This window comes from Aedes albopictus, chromosome 1 (genome assembly GCF_035046485.1).
Source record: "Aedes albopictus strain Foshan chromosome 1, AalbF5, whole genome shotgun sequence".
NCBI lineage: Eukaryota > Metazoa > Arthropoda > Insecta > Diptera > Culicidae > Aedes > Aedes albopictus.
In genome coordinates, this window is record NC_085136.1 from 228,833,473 (window position 1) to 228,855,162 (window position 21,690).

Genomic DNA, 21,690 nt, shown 5'->3' on the forward strand with positions numbered 1-21,690 from the left:
TCAAAGTTGGGTTGTTTTCTCCCTCGCCCCACTGCAATGTTGTCGAAAACAAAGAGAGAAGCACCGACGCATCCGCTGCTCTTCCGTGGAAGAAGCCAAATTTGGGTTTTCTTGAGTTAACCCAAATTTGCGTCATTTGAGGCCTCCGTTGGGTGAAAATAACTTACCAGTGGGTTATTTTTTTTTGCCGCTCTCAAACGAGAACTACTCACTCACCACTTTCGCTGTTTGACGCAAATTTGAGTTATTCCACGGAAGACCGGGATTGCGTCAAAACAACTTAAATTTGGGTTGATTTGTAGTTCCGTGTATGGCAATCCTCCTGCTCCTTGACCGCCAACTTGCCCGGCACGTGCTGTAAGTTGACCAAATTCGAAGTCTCGGCACTTACCTACACGGAAGCACAATAATTCTTCACAAAGTTCGAGGTCAGATCAATTTTTCTAACGGGACACAAATAACACCACTAGGAAATGAAAATAAACTTATCCTGCGCAACGCAAACCGTTCGATTCGACTGACTTCCTGTCGAAACAACAGGTGAACGAACGCGCGCGAGAATCTTTCATCGCGAAAGCGCAACCTCGGAAAAGAACACGAAAAAGTGGCTGCGTGCTTGCTTTTTTGGTGCTTACCTACACGCTAAGTATTTAAATAACAGTTACATATTTATAACGCTTCAACTCGCAAGGATACTGATCACGGAGAAACAAAACTACTCAAAAGTAAGTTCATTCCACCCAACTTATTAGTTGCATGCACGGAGCCGCCAAACTACCCAAAATTGAGTTCTTTTGACGCAATCCCATAGTTCGGCCCAATAAGCCAAATTTGAGTAAATCGATTAAACTCACACTAGGTAAATTGCCTTCACCTCCAGCAAAAACATTTACTTAAGAGTAGGTAAATTCAACCCAAGACCCCCCCTCATTCAACCCAAATTTGAGTAAACCTGCATTTACCCAAAATTGGCTTATTGGGCTCAAGGACCCCCGTTGGGTAGATGCATCTCTGTTTGTTTTTGACAACATCGGTGAAAGAAAGAGGGAAAACAACCTAATTTTGGGTAACTAGTTTATTCGATATACTCAGCTTTGAGTAAAATCGACCCAAAAATTAGGTAGTTTGATTTCTCCGTGTGCGGGAAGCCAATTTTGAGTTAATGGAGCCGATGTTGCGGTACACTCAGCCAAATAATCTTAGGTCTTTCATAAGGCCCAACTTATGAAAAGGCCTTTTTGCAATTTCTCATCGTAATAGGCTGTTTTACCTCACGCAAATCTGACAGGAAAAGGCCTACTTTCCCACACCAAATTAACAGTGCTGTAATGGTTCATTACAGCACTGATTTGCGTTGCGTAATGAACCATTACAGCACTGTTTTCAGTTTTGGTCAACTTCTTGATGCTTTCTGGACGCAGTTTTGAAAAATTGTGATAACTGCACAGTATAACCTGTTCTGTTCAGATTTTCTTAAACATGGCTATGAACTTCAGTGTGCAGTTTGATGAGAAAGTTTTTTTTAAACTATCCTCAAGGGTAATTTATGAAATTGCAAAAAACGTTGTACGCAACTCGGTGTAGAACTCGATTTTTCCAGCACTCGTCGTAATTATCCAACTCGGCAAGCCTCGTTGGATAAAGGTACGACTCGTGCTGTAAAAATCGTCATTCTGCACCTTGTTGCGTAAACTACTATTAAATAATTCATAATGATTCGGATGAATTTCATAAGGTCACTCTATGACGTAAAATCGTCTCACGCAGCTTGGCTTTTATTTATGTTATTGCGCATTTCCCACCCCACTGGACCCCTTTCGCCGTTAGTATAAGTGCGGGATCGTGAATAAAACTGCGATTTTGCATCGAATCGTGTCGGTGTCTTCTGCGCACTTATACATTATGCGCAGAAGACACCGAAACGATTTGATGCAAAAGCGCAGTTTTATTCACAATCCCGCACTTATAATAACTGCGAAAGGGGTCCAGTGGGGTGAGATATGCGCAATAAGCAACATGGTATTTTCAAGCGTCGGTAGCCGTGTGGATAAAACACGGGCTCGGCGACCCGACGTTCATGGATCGAATCCAGTCTGCATCATTTTAGGATTTTTTGTTCTTTTCATAAGTCTATCTTATGAAATTTGTCATAGCAAGCACGATCAATTTTTATAAGGTTTTCTTATGTCATCCATAAGAATTAGTTATAGCAAATTTTCATAAGGTATTTCAGGCCAAACATGTCTAAAGGTCCTGTTACGGCAGTTCGCACCAATCCCTCATAACTACGCCAACGTCGGAGCGCCCCTCGGAAGATTGTCACAGTGACAACTGAAGTTGTCATCGATGGCATATGAGAATGGAAGAGAAACAATATGAAGAGGGAAGAATGATCTATGCATGGTAGTGAAGTGGACCGCATTTGTGAATTTGGCGAAGTTTAATAATTATTTTTCACGTAATTTTGCTTATTTCAAATATTGAAAAATCGTAAGTTTAATAAGAATTAATCGGAATTAATTGAATTTAATGAAACTTATCCCAATGTTATTGCTTAGGTGGCAAACCGCCAAATCGTATTCTATACATATATCCTATCACTGGAAGATTGATTCTGAGTTGAGGTTAAAAAACCGTGAGTTCCTGAATTGGAACTAAAATCATGAATTATAGTTAATAGATGCATTATGAACTTTTTGTAGCTCACTAATCGGACTCAGCTAGGATATTTATGATAACTTGTTGGGATTTGAAAGGGATCAAGAGATACCGATGTAAGTAGTTGCGTAAGAAACAATATCAAGATTCTAATAAATTTTAATAGCTTTTAGCTCTACACCCACAAATCAAGGTGTTTGCTCAAAGGACTTCTCAAGCCCTACCTCCCAACAATTCTAAAAGATCGTACGAGATGTCGAGAAGTACGAAAGGCTCACGGAAAGTGAAAAACCACTGCCAGGCTTGTGGAGCAGCGGATACCGACCGGATGGTTAGTTGCTGCCACTGCGGTTCTTGGTGGCATTTCGAGTGCGTGGGCGTCAACGACAGCATTGCCGAGCTCGACAGAGTGTTTAACTGTCCGAAATGCCAGAAACCCTCCACTCAAGTACCGGTGGACAAAGCACCAAGCAGGAAAGCGGGAAGTGTAAGTTCTGCGTGCTCCAGCAGGGCGTCCAGGGCGCGCTTAGAACTGGAGAAACTCGAAGCACAGAAAGCTCTCGCAGTGAAGCGCCTGGAGCTACAGCGACGAGAGCAAGATCGGAAGCATAAGGAGGCGGAGTTGCTATTTCAGCAAAAGAAGGCGGAAGACGAGGCAGCCCTCGAGCAACTGCAGCTGCAGCTAGAGGAGACCGTGATGAACGAGTCATTCCGGCTGCGGGATATAATCGCCCAGGAGGGTGGTGATGACGAGGATATAAGGAGCGTTGGATCGGTGGAAAGTTCATCCAGCAAGGTTCGGCGATGGAGAGCGTTGAATTCGACGATGGCAGCCTCGACGGAGCAGGCTCCGACTGTCCCTACGATCAGCGAAACGACGACAACGACCACAACAACACCAGCTAGGCAGGACGGCGAGCAGCAACCAACTAGCAAACAGGGAGTTCTTGAAGTGGCGTTGGCAGGTATTTCATTAGGGCAGTCAGCAATGGAGCCAACGTTAGGAGGTTTGATAGGTCGAACAGAAAGCACTATTCTATCGACAACTAGTAGGAACTGTACGAATATTTGCCAAATTCCCCCTGCTCCTTTAGGGCCTAGTGTAAGCAGTCTCAGAACCACCCTAGAGCATTCAAATCCTAGCACTCCTAATTTTCCCACTGTCTCGAACGTTGGTGCATCATTGCCTTTCAATCGGTCCTTGATGGGTATTCAGTCACGCGGTGTACATTTCGATAATCCGTGTGGCCAAGTTTCCGCGCAGTTCATTCGAACAAACGAAGTGAATCGAAGTAGTGTTGATCGAAATAGTGGTGTGGTGACTGTAGCTGATCTACTCGGAGGTTTGCATCCCAGGCAACCAATACCTGCTGAATTCGAGCCAGGACAACCGGGTCTACAACAACCGCCAGCGAAAGATCCAGAATTGCAGCGTAGAGATCCAGAACAACGGTCACAGCATGGACAACCACATCCACAGCTGCTACCGGTGTACTACGGACCAACACCCCAGCAGTTAGCGGCGAGACACGTTATGACCAAGGAGTTGCCGACCTTTTCCGGAAATCCGGAGGATTGACCACTGTTTATTAGTGCATACGCAAACTCTACTCAGGCGTGTGGGTTTTCGGACTCGGAAAACCTAGCAAGACTGCAGCGGTGCCTTAAAGGACATGCCTTGGAATCGGTCCGGAGTCGACTGCTTTTACCGGCGAGTGTCCCACACGTACTTGCTACATTGGAGACGTTGAACGGCCGACCGGAGCTGTTGATACACGCGTTACTGCAAAAGATCAGAGGAGTTCCCGCGCCGAAGCAGGACAGACTAGATACGCTGATTGGATTCGGTATGGCAGTGCAAAACCTTAGCGACCATTTAGAAGCCGGAAGACACGAAGCGCATCTCAACAACCCGATGCTATTGTTCGAGTTGGTAGAGAAGCTCCCGGCGCACATGAAGCTGGACTGGTCGCTGTACAAGCAAAGGTGTGGAGAAGTGAATATCCGTTCTTTCGCCCAGTACATGGAGACGTTAGTACGCGCAGCAACCGACGTCACACTGCAGTACGATCCAAAACAGCAACCCCGACTGATGAAAGAAAAGATCGGCAAGGATAAGAATTTCTGCGGAACTCACACGACGGAAGATTCGGCCCCGGTCACACCGAAAGTAGCAACAGAAGATTCGAAGCGCAGATCCAGCCCAGCTTGTCTAATCTGTCAAAATCCGGAACATCGTGTCAAGGATTGCTCGGAATTTCGCAAAAAGACTGTGGACGAGCGCTGGAAAACGATACAGCAGCTTAACTTGTGTCGACTTTGTCTAGGAGCCCACGGCAGGAGACCATGCAAAATCCGTAAGCAATGCGATACTGAGGGCTGCCAGCGGCGACATCATCCATTGCTACATTCCAAGCAAGACTCCAGTGATATCAAGCGATGCACAGATGGCAGCAAGCAAGGTAATCGTGATGGACGACCAACAGGAAATAACGTGCAGGTGGAAAACAAACAAGATCAGCATGATCCGAAGCCAAGCAGTTCCAAAGTCGCTACCAATCATCATTTTGCCGGTAAGACATGGCAATAACCGTTCCGTGTCCGTATACGCCTTCTTGGACGACGGGTCAGAGAAAACACTTGTTGACGAAGAAGTGGTGAAGCAGCTCGGTGTTGTCGGAGAAATGCAACCATTGTGTCTTCAGTGGACGGCAAACGTGAAAAGGACGGAAGCGAACTCGCAGCGGGTAACTTTGGAAATCGCAGGACATTCAAGCTTATCTAGACATTCTCTGACGGACGTACGCACAGTGAGTAAGTTGGATTTGCCAAGACAATCGTTGCGGTATGCTGAAATCTCGGAAGCATTCCCATACCTGAAAGGTCTTCCAATAGCAGATTATGACAATGCGCAACCCCAAATTTTGATTGGCAACGACAACGCCCACGTTACATCAACGCTCAAGCTTCGTGATGGTCAGCCCGGAGAGCCAATTGCAGCGAAATCGCGGCTTGGATGGACGGTTTACGGGTCTAGTCAAGAGAAGTCCGTGGATCAAGCCCACAGTTTCCACATCTGCGAGTGCCAGGAGGAGGATCAAACGCTGCATGAGCTGGTTGAGCAGTTCTTCTCGGTAGAAAGTCTGGGAGTAATGCAAATACCGCCAACAGAGTCCGAGGAGGTTCAACGAGCTCATCGAATACTGAAAGAAACCACGAAGCGTATCGGCCAGCGGTTCGAAACAGGGCTCCTTTGGAAGTACGATCGCTTCGAATTTCCGGACAGCTACGGCATGGCAGTTCGACGGTTGCAGTGCTTAGAGAGACGTATGCGGAACGATCCCATCATCGGAGAGAGTGTGACAAGACAGATATCCGAGTATCAAGCAAAGGGATATATCCACAAAGCTACTCGGGAAGAACTCGATGAGGCGGATCCACGGCGTACGTGGTATTTGCCGTTAGGGGTTGTCATCAATCCGAAGAAACCGTCAAAAATTCGAATTTTCTGCGATGCGGCGGCAAAAGTGGACGGAGTCTCACTCAATACGATGCTGCTAAAAGGGCCAGATCTTCTGCGGACGTTGCTGGATGTTCTTTTCGGTTTCCGGGAGAAGCGCATAGCTCTGTGTGCAGATCTTAAGGAAATGTTCCACCAGATACGGATTCATCGTGATGATCGACATGCGCAACGTTTACTGTGGCGAGAGGACGCCACTCAGGAACCAGAAGTGTAGAGTAATGCGGGGCAAAAGTTCGCACCTAACAGACTTCACAAAATAGCTATTAAACGAAAAGAAAATTGTGGTATGCACATAATAAATTATTGTATTACTCTTTTACGTTTAGCGTGTATGTTTACATTGAGTATCTGTCATGTGTGGAGATGTTGTTATTGTTGTCTGGAGTGTGAATCATTGTATGTAATATTGAAGTATCGGTAATAAAGTGTATACAAATAATGAATACAGTTGTTGAATAATCATTACAGAGAAAGATTCTCACATTGGCGACGAGAACGGTGAACAGTGCATGTGAAATTAGTTTAATTTCGGTTCGGGAAGTGTTGTCTTTGGAAAAAGAAAGAGATGAGTGGTGTGTGTGTGTGGTGCATGCAGAGTGGTGATGACCTCCAGGTGATGACTTGTGATTGAATTTCAACATTGGAATCAAAATGGTAAATATTGTGTACTAACTGTTCAATATGAATCAAACAATCTATTTGTACCTTCGACTAATGACAATGATCAACCTGTGAGAGATTTTGATGGTGATCGGTATTGTTTAGTTCAAATCGATGACAATCGCTATTGTCAGATAAAGAAATAAAGAACTGTGAAGAAAACCTAAGTTTTGTTGATTGTGAATGATGAATGAAGTATTGATTTGTTAACCGGATGGCCGAGGAAGGCGTAGAGGTGAAACAATATTTTGAAATCAAATTTTGCCGTTGCTGTTAAAAGCCAGTGAAGGCGATGAAAGCCAATGAAGGCGATAAAAGCTAATGGAGGCGACATTCTTGAAATAGCCGTAAAAGGCGGAAAGGATTACAGATAGAAAAGCCGTTGAAGGCGGAAAGCAGGAAAAATGTTATAGGCAGAAGAGCCGACTAAGGCGAAAAACTGTCGATAACGGAAAGATCCGTCGGAGAGTGAAAAGCTGTTGAAGGCGGAAAAAGCCGTTGAAGGTGGCAATGCCGTTGAAGGTGGAAATGCCGTTGAAGGCGGTAAGACCTGCAAGGCAGATATAGTCGTTTCTTTGTAGAGCCGTATGAGGCGAATTGTGTTATTAAAGATTAAAGTACCAAAAACGCAACAGTGTTGTAAATTTCGTAAGAAACAGATTACCAGCCAACGCAGATTTAAGGGCTGTTTGCAGATCACAAGGAATTTCTCGACCTATCTTGAGGCATGGGAAATCCCTTGGCTGAATCACTCAAGAAACCATTTTTTCTTCGATCGCAGTACGCAATTGCGAAGAAATGACAGTTCAAATGGCAGTCACCGTAGAAAGTTTCTGACAGGAATCGTTCTAGAAGTTTCTTGAGCGATTTCTCTTGAACTCCAATCTAGGCTTTTTAGTTAAATTGAACCATTAAAAATGAAATTTCACACCAATTAAGTGGCAGCTGAGAAGGCGAAAGACAAAACTAAACTTTAGGCTGAGCGTGACTAGAAAAACAGGAAAGAATAGTATTTGAATATGTTCCAAATGCGAATATAACTGAGCAGATACTGAGATTGTTGTGGACCCACCTCAGGTGATATATATTGAAGTTATCATTGCTCAGTAAAGTATAATAAGTCTACGAGACGTAAAAAGGGTTGGCTCCTGAAACCAAATTAACATGAAGACATGATTTAACTAATGCTTTGTCCTGTTACAAGACTGAAAATGTAACTTCAAGAAAATTAACATCAATGTGTGAGAATAATTAAACTGTCTTGGTAGTTTGCAAGATAGGAAGTCAAAATGACAGTTAAAGCATTCGTTGAAGCTAGACGACATATTCAGAGCAGTTGCTAACCACTAACCTGTTAAGTATCATGCTAGTCAAATGGCTAGTTGAATTGGATATTTAAAAAAAAATCGAACAATAAAAAATGAAACTTTTCGGCTTAACTAGAAGTCTCAGGAATTCGAGTAAAAAGCTCTTTATAACCTATTGAATGCCACTAAATGTTTATGCGATTCAAGTACAGTAGACGTTCGGTCGGTGAAAACGATTTAACTGCAATGCTTTTTAACTGCAAGTCCGGTAAGTGCAACAAATTTGCAGTTATCGCACCGCCAAACGTCAAAATGGTGCGCCATGTTAGCCCAATTGAACAGTCGGATCACGTTCACGGTTATTTTTTGTCGTTTGACAATTTGTTGACATCTGTCAGTCGTTGCAGTTACCGAATTTCGTTCGCTAAGTGAAACGTAAACATGTTGCAGTTATCGAACGTCTACTGTACAGTGAGTTCTTGAGTAATCACTTCTGAAGTCTTTGAATATAAAATGTATCGGGTGTTGTCAGGAGGGGCATTTTGACTTATGATTGCCTAACACTGCATATAGTGCCATTTTTGCTAATGAGTGGGCAATCTTGCCAAGAACTGTGGCACAAGTTAGAGAACAAGGTTCAGCAGTACGCTCAACAACAAATTCTGCACAATAATTTCCTTACAGGAAGAGACAAATTTTGATCAGTTAAAGAAGTATTGAAACTATTATTGAGGAGAATAACGTACAGTATATCAAAAGCACAAGATATTGGAATAACAAAAGATAATCATTTCTGTAACTACAGGAATAGATATATCTAATGAAAGCTGGATTATGAGGTTTGTTTTTCAGTCGAGCTTATTAATGCAAACAGGTACCATTTATTAACATGTTACCTTGTTTGAATTTTTAGATTTCATACACTGAAAAAACTTCAAATATTGTATGCATGTGTCGCTCACATAGATTTTTGCAATTTGTCATAGATAACCCTTTTCATGTGTAGATACACATAGTTTATATAAGGTCCATCGATTTTATGTGTGATCCAGCGTGGAAAACGAGTACGAGTGTATAAATAAAATGTATATATGAAATTCATGGATTTTTACCAATAAAAATGCGTGTACATGTATAAGTGATATTTGTGTTAATAAGTTCATTGAAAATTTGAATAAAAACGTGCTTTAAATTGTTTCAGTACAAATAAATGAATCGTAGAGGCAAGCGTAAGGGCCATCATGACACAGACAATCATGGTCAGTGTGCACTACGTCAGACTTGTAGTCGTTAACAAAAAAAATATGAGGATGTATTTCATCGAAAAAATGTGAAATAAGTGATATGATAGACAGATGATTGAGCTTTGCAATAATGCAGAATATTCTAGTCCGATCCAACGAACTGAGAATATTATCAATATGATGAGCATATGTAGAAAATCAGAGTTACTTAAAGATTAAAAGTTCTAAAATTTGACGGTACATTGAATGCGAATAATTTGGAAAAGGCTTGTTGAGATAGCTTCATTAGGTATCTAGAGTGAGAACATAACATGTTGAGGTGCTTTTGCAATATTTTGGAGGTACACCATTAAAATAAGTCCTACAGTTCAGAACCCAAAAGAGCGACATCAAAGGAACAAATTTTTGGTTTTGTAATGTTAAAATAGGTTTGATTGAGCACGAATCACCAGTTAATGAGGGAAAATATGCATCGAAGAATGTAAACCTATTGAACGACCAAACCGTAAAAATAAACTCATTCAGTTTGAAAGGTAAATGGTAAATCATGGGAATTCCGAAATTATCGGAAACATGATTCCTAAAAACGTGGACACCTATATAGGTGAACCGTCGAAAAGTGCTCCAATAAGATGATCGATTTATTTTGTTATCTAGAGAAAATTGCTTTGTATATAATAATTGGCTACTATCATTACGTTTTCGGTTGGAAGCCGAAGTGACTGGCGGTGCGAAAATTGATGTTTAACCTACTTATAAATATAGCAACTCGATTTAGATTAGTGCTAATTTCAGCTCTTAAGTAGCTTAATGATGCGCAATACCAGCAACCGGTTCAAATTTACGTCACAACTGCAACTTTGCATGTGCTTAAATGCGTGACTTCGATTTGGTACTGCGACGATGATGTATGTATTAAAAATTTGAGATAATTATAGGATTACAACATGAAAAAAAGAATGAATATTAATATTCTACTATACTTTCAAACAGCTAGTGCGGGTGCGAGTTTTGTGAACAATATATATTAAATATAATTCAAAAACAGAATGTTTTCAAGTTTTCAAATTACTATTTAGCTAAAACTAGTAATACAAATATTGCTTTGGACAAGTGACGTTTTTAGAAATCGTGATTTGATTTAAAAAAAGTATCAATCCCTTCGATATTTAGAAAACAAAATCTGTAAAGCCAAACTTCTTAATATATTCTGAACAAGAAACGAGTTCCAGCAAAGTTCGCTAAAAAAACATAAAATGAAATAGTGTGTGTATGACACTTGGACACTTTGATTCGAAAACGAGTTAATGGATATTGATAATTTCTCCACTGTAACATTCGTGCAGTGTTCCGACATATTAGTTAAAAAAAATGTCTGAATAATAATCTGAATATACATACCTTTTGTATGAGATTCTTCTATGAAAGGACATGTCAAAAAAAAATCAGTGGGCAGTATACAATGTTTGCATGCTAGCTGTCATTGAAAACATTTGAGAAGAGGAAAGCAATTCAATCATCAGCAAAGGTAATATTTAGCTTGACACTAAGTATTAAAAATATTTTGGGATTTGGGAAAATATTTGGGTCAAATAATATTTCTTTTTAGGTACAACCACAAGTAACGACCAAGTAATTTACCAAAATGCCGAACAGAGATGGATGACCAAATGGATGACTGTACTTCTAATTCTGATGTGAGACTGAAGCGAGACGTTCATAAACTGAGGAGACTATAAGCGAAACAACGTGGAGTGACCTTGCTGCGGATCTGGAGAAAAAACGAGATGTGGTACCTTGTGGTATGCACATAATAAATTATTGTATTACTCTTTTACGTTTAGCGTGTATGTTTACATTGAGTATCTGTCATGTGTGGAGATGTTGTTATTGTTGTCTGGAGTGTGAATCATTGTATGTAATATTGAAGTATCGGTAATAAAGTGTATACAAATAATGAATACAGTTGTTGAATAATCATTACAGAGAAAGATTCTCACAAAAATAATATCGTTTTTCTTCGTTAAACGGGTCCCTATCATGGTGCCTTCAAAACGTAGTACTAGATTTTTTCGCGTTCTTTTCGTAGTTTCAGTAATACAATTTTTAATGCAAGTACTCCAATGCGAACTTTTGCCCCATAGTGGGGGCAAAAGTTCGCATTATGCGGGGCAAAAGTTCGCACGTTGATTAGCATAGTTTATTGGTGTGATGTTCATTTATTTCATGGTAATTCATGTTCGTCCTTTCACTTTAGCCGTTAAATCTGTTTCTTTCTGTTCTTAGCTTTACGGCCCAACTGGAATACGACCTGGTGTTCAGCTTTGGAATACAATGTACTTTATGAAGACTTTCACATCTACTAACAAGAAGCTGTCCTTTCCTGTATAACTGAAGTTATCAAAATACATTGTGGGGTAATCATAGAGACATGTGTTGCACAAAATACATTAAAAAAAATCAAATATGCCGCAAAACTATTGAACGGGACCGTAATCGAATCTTATCCCCGTCAGTATGGTGATGAATTATAACTGTGAATTTGCAAACTAAGCTATGAAAGACCCCGGTAAAGTAGAAGAACATAACATGACCTTCAGAAACATACGAAAAGACACGACGAGGATGACGAAGAAAATGTTTTAAAATGTTTATTACCCATTTTTCATTTCTTGATTTAAATGGGTGAACATAATGTTTGCCTTACAATGGATCTTCTTACAAAACAAAATTCAAACCCTCTGCCGGAACGATTTCAGGGTACATACTACACATATTATACACATATAGTAGTTTCTATACGAAACCATCATTACTGCAAAGATTCTGTAATTTTATTGATGTACTACATTCAGAAAGCTAGTGCGAACTTTTGCCCCACAGCTACTGCGAACTTTTGCCCCACCGTCAAGGTTTTAATAATGTCCCTTTCTGCAAGAAGCACTAGTAGTTTATTGTTTATTTGAGTGCACCTCTTGAACTACTATGGAATAACGATTCTCCAACATCAAGAGATTTTGAGAATCTTCTTCTTCCTGTTACTACAAATTCTTATTCGAAAAAGCCCAACAAATCTATCAAAACACCTAGAAACACATTTTTTCGCATAACTCTGCCACACCATAACGAAATCCTTCTAATTTTTGTTGACGAGTAACTGGCCTGATTATGTGTCGAACCCATGCAAATTTGTTTGGGTTCTTAACTCGTGTTGAGAAAAAGACCCACTGCGAACTTTTGCCCCGTGCGAACTTTTGCCCCGCATTACTCTATTTGATGGATGTGGCCACGTTTGGAGCAACGTGTTCGCCATGTTCGGCGCAATACGTTAAAAATGTAAACGCCGAACAGTATTCAGAAGCATATCCGGCCGCAGCAAACGCTATAATTCGGAAGCATTATGTGGACGATTATTTGGACAGCGTTGACGACGTTGAAGAAGCTGTGAAATTGGCGCTAGAGGTCAAGTACGTCCATTCCCAAGGTGGGTTTCATTTACGGAACTGGCTGTCGAACTCCAAAGAGGTGCTAGCACGAGTCGGAGAAAGCGATCCAGCAACGAAGAAGTGTCTCCAGCTAGATAAAAACGGCTCAACAGAACGCGTACTTGGGATGTACTGGAGGCCTGATGAAGATGTCTTCACATTTTCGTCTACCTTGGCAACGGAAACAAAGCACCCGACCAAACGACAAGCCTTGCGAGTAGTTATGAGCCCGTTCGATCCAGCAGGGCTATTATGCTTCTTCCTGATTCATGGCAAGATACTGATTCAGGACCTGTGGCGAGCAAAGACTGATTGGGATCAACTGATCCCGGAGAAATTACTTGAAAAGTGGGAACGGTGGACTTATTTGTTTCGCTATCTGGACCAGATTAAAATCCCGCGCAGCTATTTCCCGCATCATTCGGCGAAGGATATCGTATCGTTGCAGTTGCATGTCTACGTGGATGCCAGCGAAGAGGCGTACGCTTGCGTGGGGTATTTGCGTGCGGTGTTTCCTGACGAGATAAAGGTAGCTCTGGTAGGAGCAAAGTCGAAGGTAGCTCCGTTAAAAGCGCACTCGATTCCTCGTCTAGAGCTAATGGCTGCAGTCATCGGTGTACGTTTGGCAAAATCCATACTCAATGGTCACTCGCTGATAATTGAGAAAGTTTCCTACTGGAGTGATTCGAAGACAGTGTTGGCCTGGATTAACTCGGACCACCGCAACTATCGACAGTTCGTCGCTTGCAGAGTGGGTGAGATTTTATCTAAATCAAAAGCTGAGGATTGGCGATGGGTACCAACGAAGAAAAACGTGGCAGACGATGCGACCAAGTGGGGGAATGGCCCCCATCTGTCTGCGGATAGTCGTTGGTTTCGCGGGGAAGAAGAGCTGTATCTGCCAGAAGAACTTTGGACAACGAGCACGTATTCAACCAATGAGACAACCGACGAAGAACTTCGATCCTGCTTGATACATAGTCCAATTTGTGGAATGGGAGCGGTATTCCAACTGGAAGCGTTTGCATCGCACAGTAGGACACGTTCATCGCTACGTTCGAAATTTGCGGCGGAAGGTGAACAAAGAACAACTGCATAACGGTCCGCTTACGCAGGAGGAGCTCGTGAAGGCCGAAGCAACCATTTTCCGTTGGATCCAGACTGAACGATATCCTGATGAAGCCACGGCTCTGGACAGCGTTGAAGGCAAGCAGTCAAATCGACAAGTGCGTCTGGAGAAGTCTAGCACGATTCGCAAGTTGTCGCCGTACCTGGACGAAGCCGGAGTCATTCGTTCAGATAGTAGGATCGTCGCAGCAGCATTTGCATCATATGACACGAGGTGTCCTATAGTCTTGCCCAAGGATCATCGGGTGACGCGGATGCTAGTCGCATGGTATCACGAAAAATATCTTCACGCAAATAACGAAACCGTAGTTAACGAGGTGAGGCAACGTTTCCACATCTCTCAACTGCGGTCGCTTGTGCGCAACGTTTCTAAGGAGTGTACGACCTGCAAGGTGAAGAAGTCAACTCCAGCTATACCCCGAATGGCACCACTCCCTGTGGCCAGGTTACAGCCATACGTACGTCCCTTTTCATACGTGGGTATCGACTACTTTGGTCCCATTGCCGTCAAAGTGAACCGTAGTTCTGCCAAACGGTGGGTCGCACTGTTCACTTGTATGACTACCAGAGCAGTACACCTCGAGGTCGTTCACGCTCTTTCAGCAGAATCGTGTAAGATGGCGATCAGACGATTCATCGCACGCCGAGGAGCTCCAGTCGAGATCCGCAGCGATAGAGGAACGAATTTCGTGGGTTCGAGCAATGAACTGAAGATGGAGATGAGCACAATCGATCGTAAGCTAGCGGAAACATTCACTAACGCAAACACCAATTGGGTGTTTAACCCACCAGGAGCTCCCCATATGGGTGGAGCATGGGAGCGACTTGTGCGATCGGTGAAAACTGCGCTAGCCGCAATGGATACTCCACGAACACCAAATGAAGAGTCTTTAGCGACAGTGCTGGCCGAAGCTGAGAGTGTGGTGAACTCGAGGCCCCTTACTTATATTCCTCTGGAGACAGCTCAGCAGGAATCTCTAACACCAAACCATTTTTTACTGATGAGCTCAAATGGTGTAGCACATACACCGAAAACATTGGCGGACCCGAAACAAGTAAGCAGGAATGATTGGAATCTATGCAGAACGTTGGTAGATCAGTTCTGGCGTCGGTGGGTGCGAGAATATCTACCGACAATCGCACGTCGGACGAAATGGTTCGACGAGGTGAAACCAATCCAGGTTGACGATTTAGTTCTAATAGTCGAGGAGAAAATACGTAACGGATGGATTCGAGGACGAGTAGCTGAACTCATCATTGGGCGTGATGGACGAGTCCGTGCTGCGGTCGTACAGACTGCTGGTGGTATGGTACACCGACCAGTGTCAAAGTTGGCGCGGTTGGATGTAGCAGCGAGTAAAGCTGGACCGGAGTTACCTGACCAGCCTTACGGGTCGGGGAGCTGTTACGGCAGTTCGCACCGATCCCTCATAACTACGCCAACGTCGGAGCGCCCCTCGGAAGATTGTCACAGTGACAACTGAAGTTGTCATCGATGGCATATGAGAATGGAAGAGAAACAATATGAAGAGGGAAGAATGATCTATGCATGGTAGTGAAGTGGACCGCATTTGTGAATTTGGCGAAGTTTAATAATTATTTTTCACGTAATTTTGCTTATTTCAAATATTGAAAAATCGTAAGTTTAATAAGAATTAATCGGAATTAATTGAATTTAATGAAACTTATCCCAATATTATTGCTTAGGTGGCAAACCGCCAAATCGTATTCTATACATATATCCTATCACTGGAAGATTGATTCTGAGTTGAGGTTAAAAAACCGTGAGTTCCTGAATTGGAACTAAAATCATGAATTATAGTTAATAGATGCATTATGAACTTTTTGTAGCTCACTAATCGGACTCAGCTAGGATATTTATGATAACTTGTTGGGATTTGAAAGGGATCAAGAGATACCGATGTAAGTAGTTGCGTAAGAAACAATATCAAGATTCTAATAAATTTTAATAGCTTTTAGCTCTACACCCACAAATCAAGGTGTTTGCTCAAAGGACTTCTCAAGCCCTACCTCCCAACAGGTCCAATCTGCAGAAGAGAGGCTCTCTTTGGTTTCCCTCTCTTTCGTTAATATCGCAGCTGTTTATTTGTATTATGATTGTCTCCTTGCATTGAACGATGGTCAAAACAATCGTCTTTTGATTTGTACTGAAAAAATTGTTAAAAAGTGTACCATTACATTGCAATAACTGAAAGAGAAAGTGAACAAAGAGAGCCTCTCAAATGCAGATAGATCCTATTGAAATGTTTGGCCTGATTTCGATGAATTTCGCTATTTTTTTTTCGCTGAGTGTAGGTAGGCGTACGGCCAAAGTACCTACCCAGGTAACCACTAAGCACTGTTCTGAGCATTATAACAGCCATTAAACAGCTTTTCAGTGCTAAATAGCTCTATATAAGCATTCCTAATGCTTATGGGCACTATAACCAGTAAGAACTAAATTAAGCCCTGTAAGCCTATATAAAGCCTACAAGCTGTAAAGAAGTTTGTCAGTGCTGTCACAGGGCTTGGAGCACATGACGTTTATATCAATCAAAATAGTTTTCGACCAAAACAGACTCGAGTCGGTCATGATCAATACATTTTAAACATCCATGTCGGACGGGATTGACGGAACGGGATTATTTTTGTTGTTGGAATGTTTATCGGAATGGTGTTGTTAAATAGATAATGAAAACTGGTTATGTTAATTATTCCATTTTTTTCAATCAAGACAAACTCCAGCTCGTTTCTCTATTCTTCTGAAACGTTTCCCGAAAATTTATATAAACATTGCTTCTCCTGCTTCATTTCCTGCGTTCGTCACCACCAAGCTTACCACTGAATCATCCTCATCCCATATCATTTTCAACCCTCGAAATGCCCAAACTGTTTTGTTTTTCATGGTTTAAATACTAGTTTGATCACACCATTCCCATGGTGCATTGGTGGAGCAGATGAGAAAGGCAACAGACTTGGACTTTATTGTAGGAATTCTTCGTTTAAATTAAATAATACATTTTTTTCATATTCCATTCAGAATTTCTTTTATTTTTTTCAAGCCAACTACAACACGACTTTTCTTCACTACGTCTTTCACATAACTGATCTTTTCTTTCCTGTGTCTCGTTCATCTCGTTCGTTCATGCGCTCGAATATCACGCACACCATCACATATAGAGCACCATGCACAAAGCTCGTGCCGTCCCAGGTGCCATCCTGTCTTCGGCTTCTATGAAGGCCAGGGTTGCAGTCATGTGCCCGACTCCGTTCTCGCGTTATTTGGTAAAATGAAGCAACAGTGATACAAATCCTAATTTATTTATTTTTAAACAAGAAAATTTCAAATAAATGATAATGAATTTCTAATCCTAAAACGAACAATTTAATGTATTTATATAATAAATTTCTAATCTAATAACGAACAATTTTATGTATTTATATTTCTTCCTACATCCTCCTTCTCCCCTACTCTAACATTATTTTTTAAGGTTCGAAAAATATTGGTATTGAATTACTTAACAAAAAATAGAGATTTGACACCTGCAAAAAAAATTATAAAGAAAACCTGTAAATAGATTAAAAAATATTAAGTATAGATCAAATACAATCAGGTTTACCCGTTATTCATGTTTTGTAGCTATATACTAGTAGATAAATTAGGATGAGCATACAGATTAAAATAGAGCGATTGATACAAAAAAAAAACAAAACCAACAAATTGAAGTATTGCCGAAGTTTGGAGCTTTAATCGGATTGATATCAATTGTTCACCGTCACACTGCTCAACCATGCAATATCTTCAATTTGATTCAATCGGATATTATGTATTTCAAGGATTCATCAATCCATAAAACTATCAAACTGATCCCGTCATCTTCCAGACCGCTGAAAGACTAGATATTATCGAATAGACCCATCACCCCTTCCTTAATCATGAATTCACTCGAAGATACAAATTTACAACAATATTGTGAATTTACTTCAAAGATGAATTCCAAGGGAATTTGCTTGAACTGTTTGGGAATTGCCGTTCAATTCAAGGGGTGTTTCGTTCTTGTAAAATTATAGATTCCTAAGTTAATGCGCGTATTACGCTAAACGCCCAAGTAACCATGACGCTGGATATAGAACATTGATTTCGCTTTATAGTGTATTATATGACAAAATGCACTCTAATTCTAATTCGGGAATTGAACCTAGACTGCTATGAACCTGGACCGCGATGCAACTCGGACGCGCTAGCGCTGTGCTACGACTACCATGCATTTTGCACCCGAAAAAATGTGCAACATAAAGTAACGTATACTCAGCTCGAGCTTTATTGAGCTATGTTTTCAGCAGCTCTAAGAAGTTGTGCTAGGGTCTAAATGCCATCTCATGTCTTCTCACGCACCAACCCGCTCCAGGGTATGTATTTCCTCTCATTAGATCCAACCGGATCCCACGGCATATCAGAGACGCACCAACCCGCTCGAGGGTATGGATTTACTATTATTAGATCCAACCGGATCCCACGGCTCATCAGAGACGCATCAACCCTCTCGAGGGTATGAGTTTCTCTCATTAGATCCAACCGGATCTCACGCCTCATCAGAGACGCACCAACCCGCTCGAGGGTATGGATTTTCTCTCATTAGATCCAACCGGATCTCACGCCTCATCAGAGACGCACCAACCCTCTCGAGGGTATGGGTTTCTCTCATTAGATCCAACCGGATCTCACGCCTCATCAGAGACGCACCAACCCGCTCGAGGGTATGGATTTTCTCTCATTAGATCCAACCGGATCTCACGCCTCATCAGAGACGCACCAACCCGCTCGAGGGTATGGATTTTCTCTCATTAGATCCAGCCGGATCTCACGCCTCATCAGAGACGCACCAACCCGCTCGAGGGTATGGATTTTCTCTCATTAGATCCAACCGGATCTCACGCCTCATCAGAGACGCACCAACCCGCTCGAGGGTATGGATTTACAATTATTGGATCCAACCGGATCCCACGGCTCATCAGAGACGCACCAACCCTCTCGAGGGTATGGATTTTCTCTCATTAGATCCAACCGGATCTCACGCCTCATCAGAGACGCACCAACCCGCTCGAGGGTATGGATTTTCTCTCATTAGATCCAACCGGATCTCACGCCTCATCAGAGACGCACCAACCCGCTCGAGGGTATGGATTTACAATTATTGGATCCAACCGGATCCCACGGCTCATCAGAGACGCACCAACCCTCTCGAGGGTATGGATTTTCTCTCATTAGATCCAACCGGATCTCACGCCTCATCAGAGACGCACCAACCCTCTCGAGGGTATGGATTTTCTCTCATTAGATCCAACCGGATCTCACGCCTCATCAGAGACGCACCAACCCGCTCGAGGGTATGGATTTACTATTATTGGATCCAACCGGATCCCACGGCTCATCAGAGACGCAGCAACCCTCTCGAGGATATGGATTGGAGCTTACCAGGCTCCAGCAGAATCCATCAAGCACAAAATCAGAAATTTCCAACTTCATCATTGGGCTAGTCTCACTTATACATTCTTCCTTCCATTAAAATACTACTGCTGATTTTGATACTGCTCTCTTGGATGGAGCTTACCAGGCTCCAGAAGAATCCATCAAGCACAAAATCAGAAATTTCCAACTACATCACTGGGCTAGTCTCACTTGATACATTCTACCTTCCATTAAAATACTACTGCTGATTTTGATATTGCTCTCTTGGATGGAGCTTACCAGGCTCCAGAAGAATCCATCAAGCACAAAATCAAAAATTTCCAACTTCATCACTAGGCTAGTCTCACTTAATATATTCTACCTTCCATGAAAATACTGCTGCTGATTTTGATACTGCTCTCTTGGATGGAGCTTACCAGGCTCCAGAAGAATCCATCAAGCACAAAATCAGAAATTTCCAACTACATCACTGGGCTAGTCTCACTTGATACATTCTACCTTCCATTAAAATACTACTGCTGATTTTGATATTGCTCTCTTGGATGGAGCTTACCAGGCTCCAGAAGAATCCATCAAGCACAAAATCAGAAATTTCCAACTACATCACTGGGCTAGTCTCACTTGATACATTCTACCTTCCATTAAAATATTACTGCTGATTTTGATACTGCTCTCTTGGATGGAGCTTACCAGGCTCCAGAAGAATCCATCAAGCACAAAATCAGAAATTTCCAACTACATCACTGGGCTAGTCTCACTTGATACATTCTACCTTCCATGAAAATACTACTGCTGATTTTGATACTGCTCTCTTGGATGGAGCTTACCAGGCTCCAGAAGAATCCATCAAGCACAAAATCAAAAATTTCCAACTTCATCACTAGGCTAGTCTCACTTAATATATTCTACCTTCCATGAAAATACTACTGCTGATTTTGATACTGCTCTCTTGGATGGAGCTTACCAGGCTCCAGAAGAATCCATCAAGCACAAAATCAAAAATTTCCAACTTCATCACTAGGCTAGTCTCACTTAATATATTCTACCTTCCATGAAAATACTACTGCTGATTTTGATACTGCTCTCTTGAATGGAGCTTACCAGGCTCCAGAAGAATCCATCAAGCACAAAATCAGAAATTTCCAACTTCATCACTGGGCTAGTCTCACTTGATACATTCTACCTTCCATGAAAACACTGCTGCTAATTTTGATATTGCTCTCTTGGATGGAGCTTACCAGGCTCCAGAAGAATCTATCAAGCACATCACTGGGCTAGTCTCACTAAATACATTCTACCTTCCATTAAAATACTACTGCTGATTTTGATACTGCTCTCTTGGATGGAGCTTACCAGGCTCCAGAAGAATCCATCAAGCACAAAATCAGAAATTTCCAACTTCATCATTGGGCTAGTCTCACTTATACATTCTACCTTCCATTAAAATACTACTGCTGATTTTGATATTGCTCTCTTGGATGGAGCTTACCAGGCTCCAGAAGAATTCATCATGCATAAAATCAGAAATTTCCAACTACATCACTGGGCTAGTCTCACTTGATACAATCTACCTTCCATGAAAACACTACTGCTGATTTTGATATTGCTCTCTTGGATGGAGCTTACCAGGCTCCAGAAGAATCCGTCAAGCACAAAATCAGAAATTTCCAACTACATCACTGGGCTAGTCTCACTTGATACATTCTACCTTCCATGAAAACACTGCTGCTAATTTTGATATTGCTCTCTTGGATGGAGCTTACCAGGCTCCAGAAGAATCTATCAAGCACATCACTGGGCTAGTCTCACTAAATACATTCTACCTTCCATTAAAATACTACTGCTGATTTTGATACTGCTCTCTTGGATGGAGCTTACCAGGCTCCAGAAGAATCCATCAAGCACAAAATCAGAAATTTCCAACTACATCACTGGGCTAGTCTCACTTGATACATTCTACCTTCCATTAAAATACTACTGCTGATTTTGATACTGCTCTCTTGGATGGAGCTTACCAGGCTCCAGAAGAATCCATCAAGCACAAAATCAGAAATTTCCAACTACATCACTGGGCTAGTCTCACTTGATACATTCTACCTTCCATGAAAATACTACTGCTGATTTTGATATTGATCTCTTGGATGGAGCTTACCAGGCTCCAGAAGAATCCATCAAGCACAAAATCAGAAATTTCCAACTACATCACTGGGCTAGT

The 21,690-nt window shown here is 41.9% G+C and overlaps 2 protein-coding genes across 2 annotated transcripts in view; one reads left to right on the top strand and one right to left on the bottom strand.

Annotated features, from left to right (window-relative positions):
- LOC115257902 (uncharacterized) overlaps nucleotides 1–1,887 on the bottom strand; it is a 53,585-nt gene extending 51,698 nt beyond the window's left edge. Inside the window, exon 1 of the mRNA XM_062846376.1 lies at nucleotides 392–1,887. The gene's annotated coding sequence lies outside the window, so the exon portion shown is untranslated. The remainder of the gene's footprint in view (nucleotides 1–391) is intronic.
- The window catches only part of LOC109429947 (homeobox protein Nkx-2.4), a 241,495-nt gene that overhangs the window by 29,683 nt on the left and 190,122 nt on the right, over nucleotides 1–21,690 (top strand). The window lies entirely within an intron of this gene.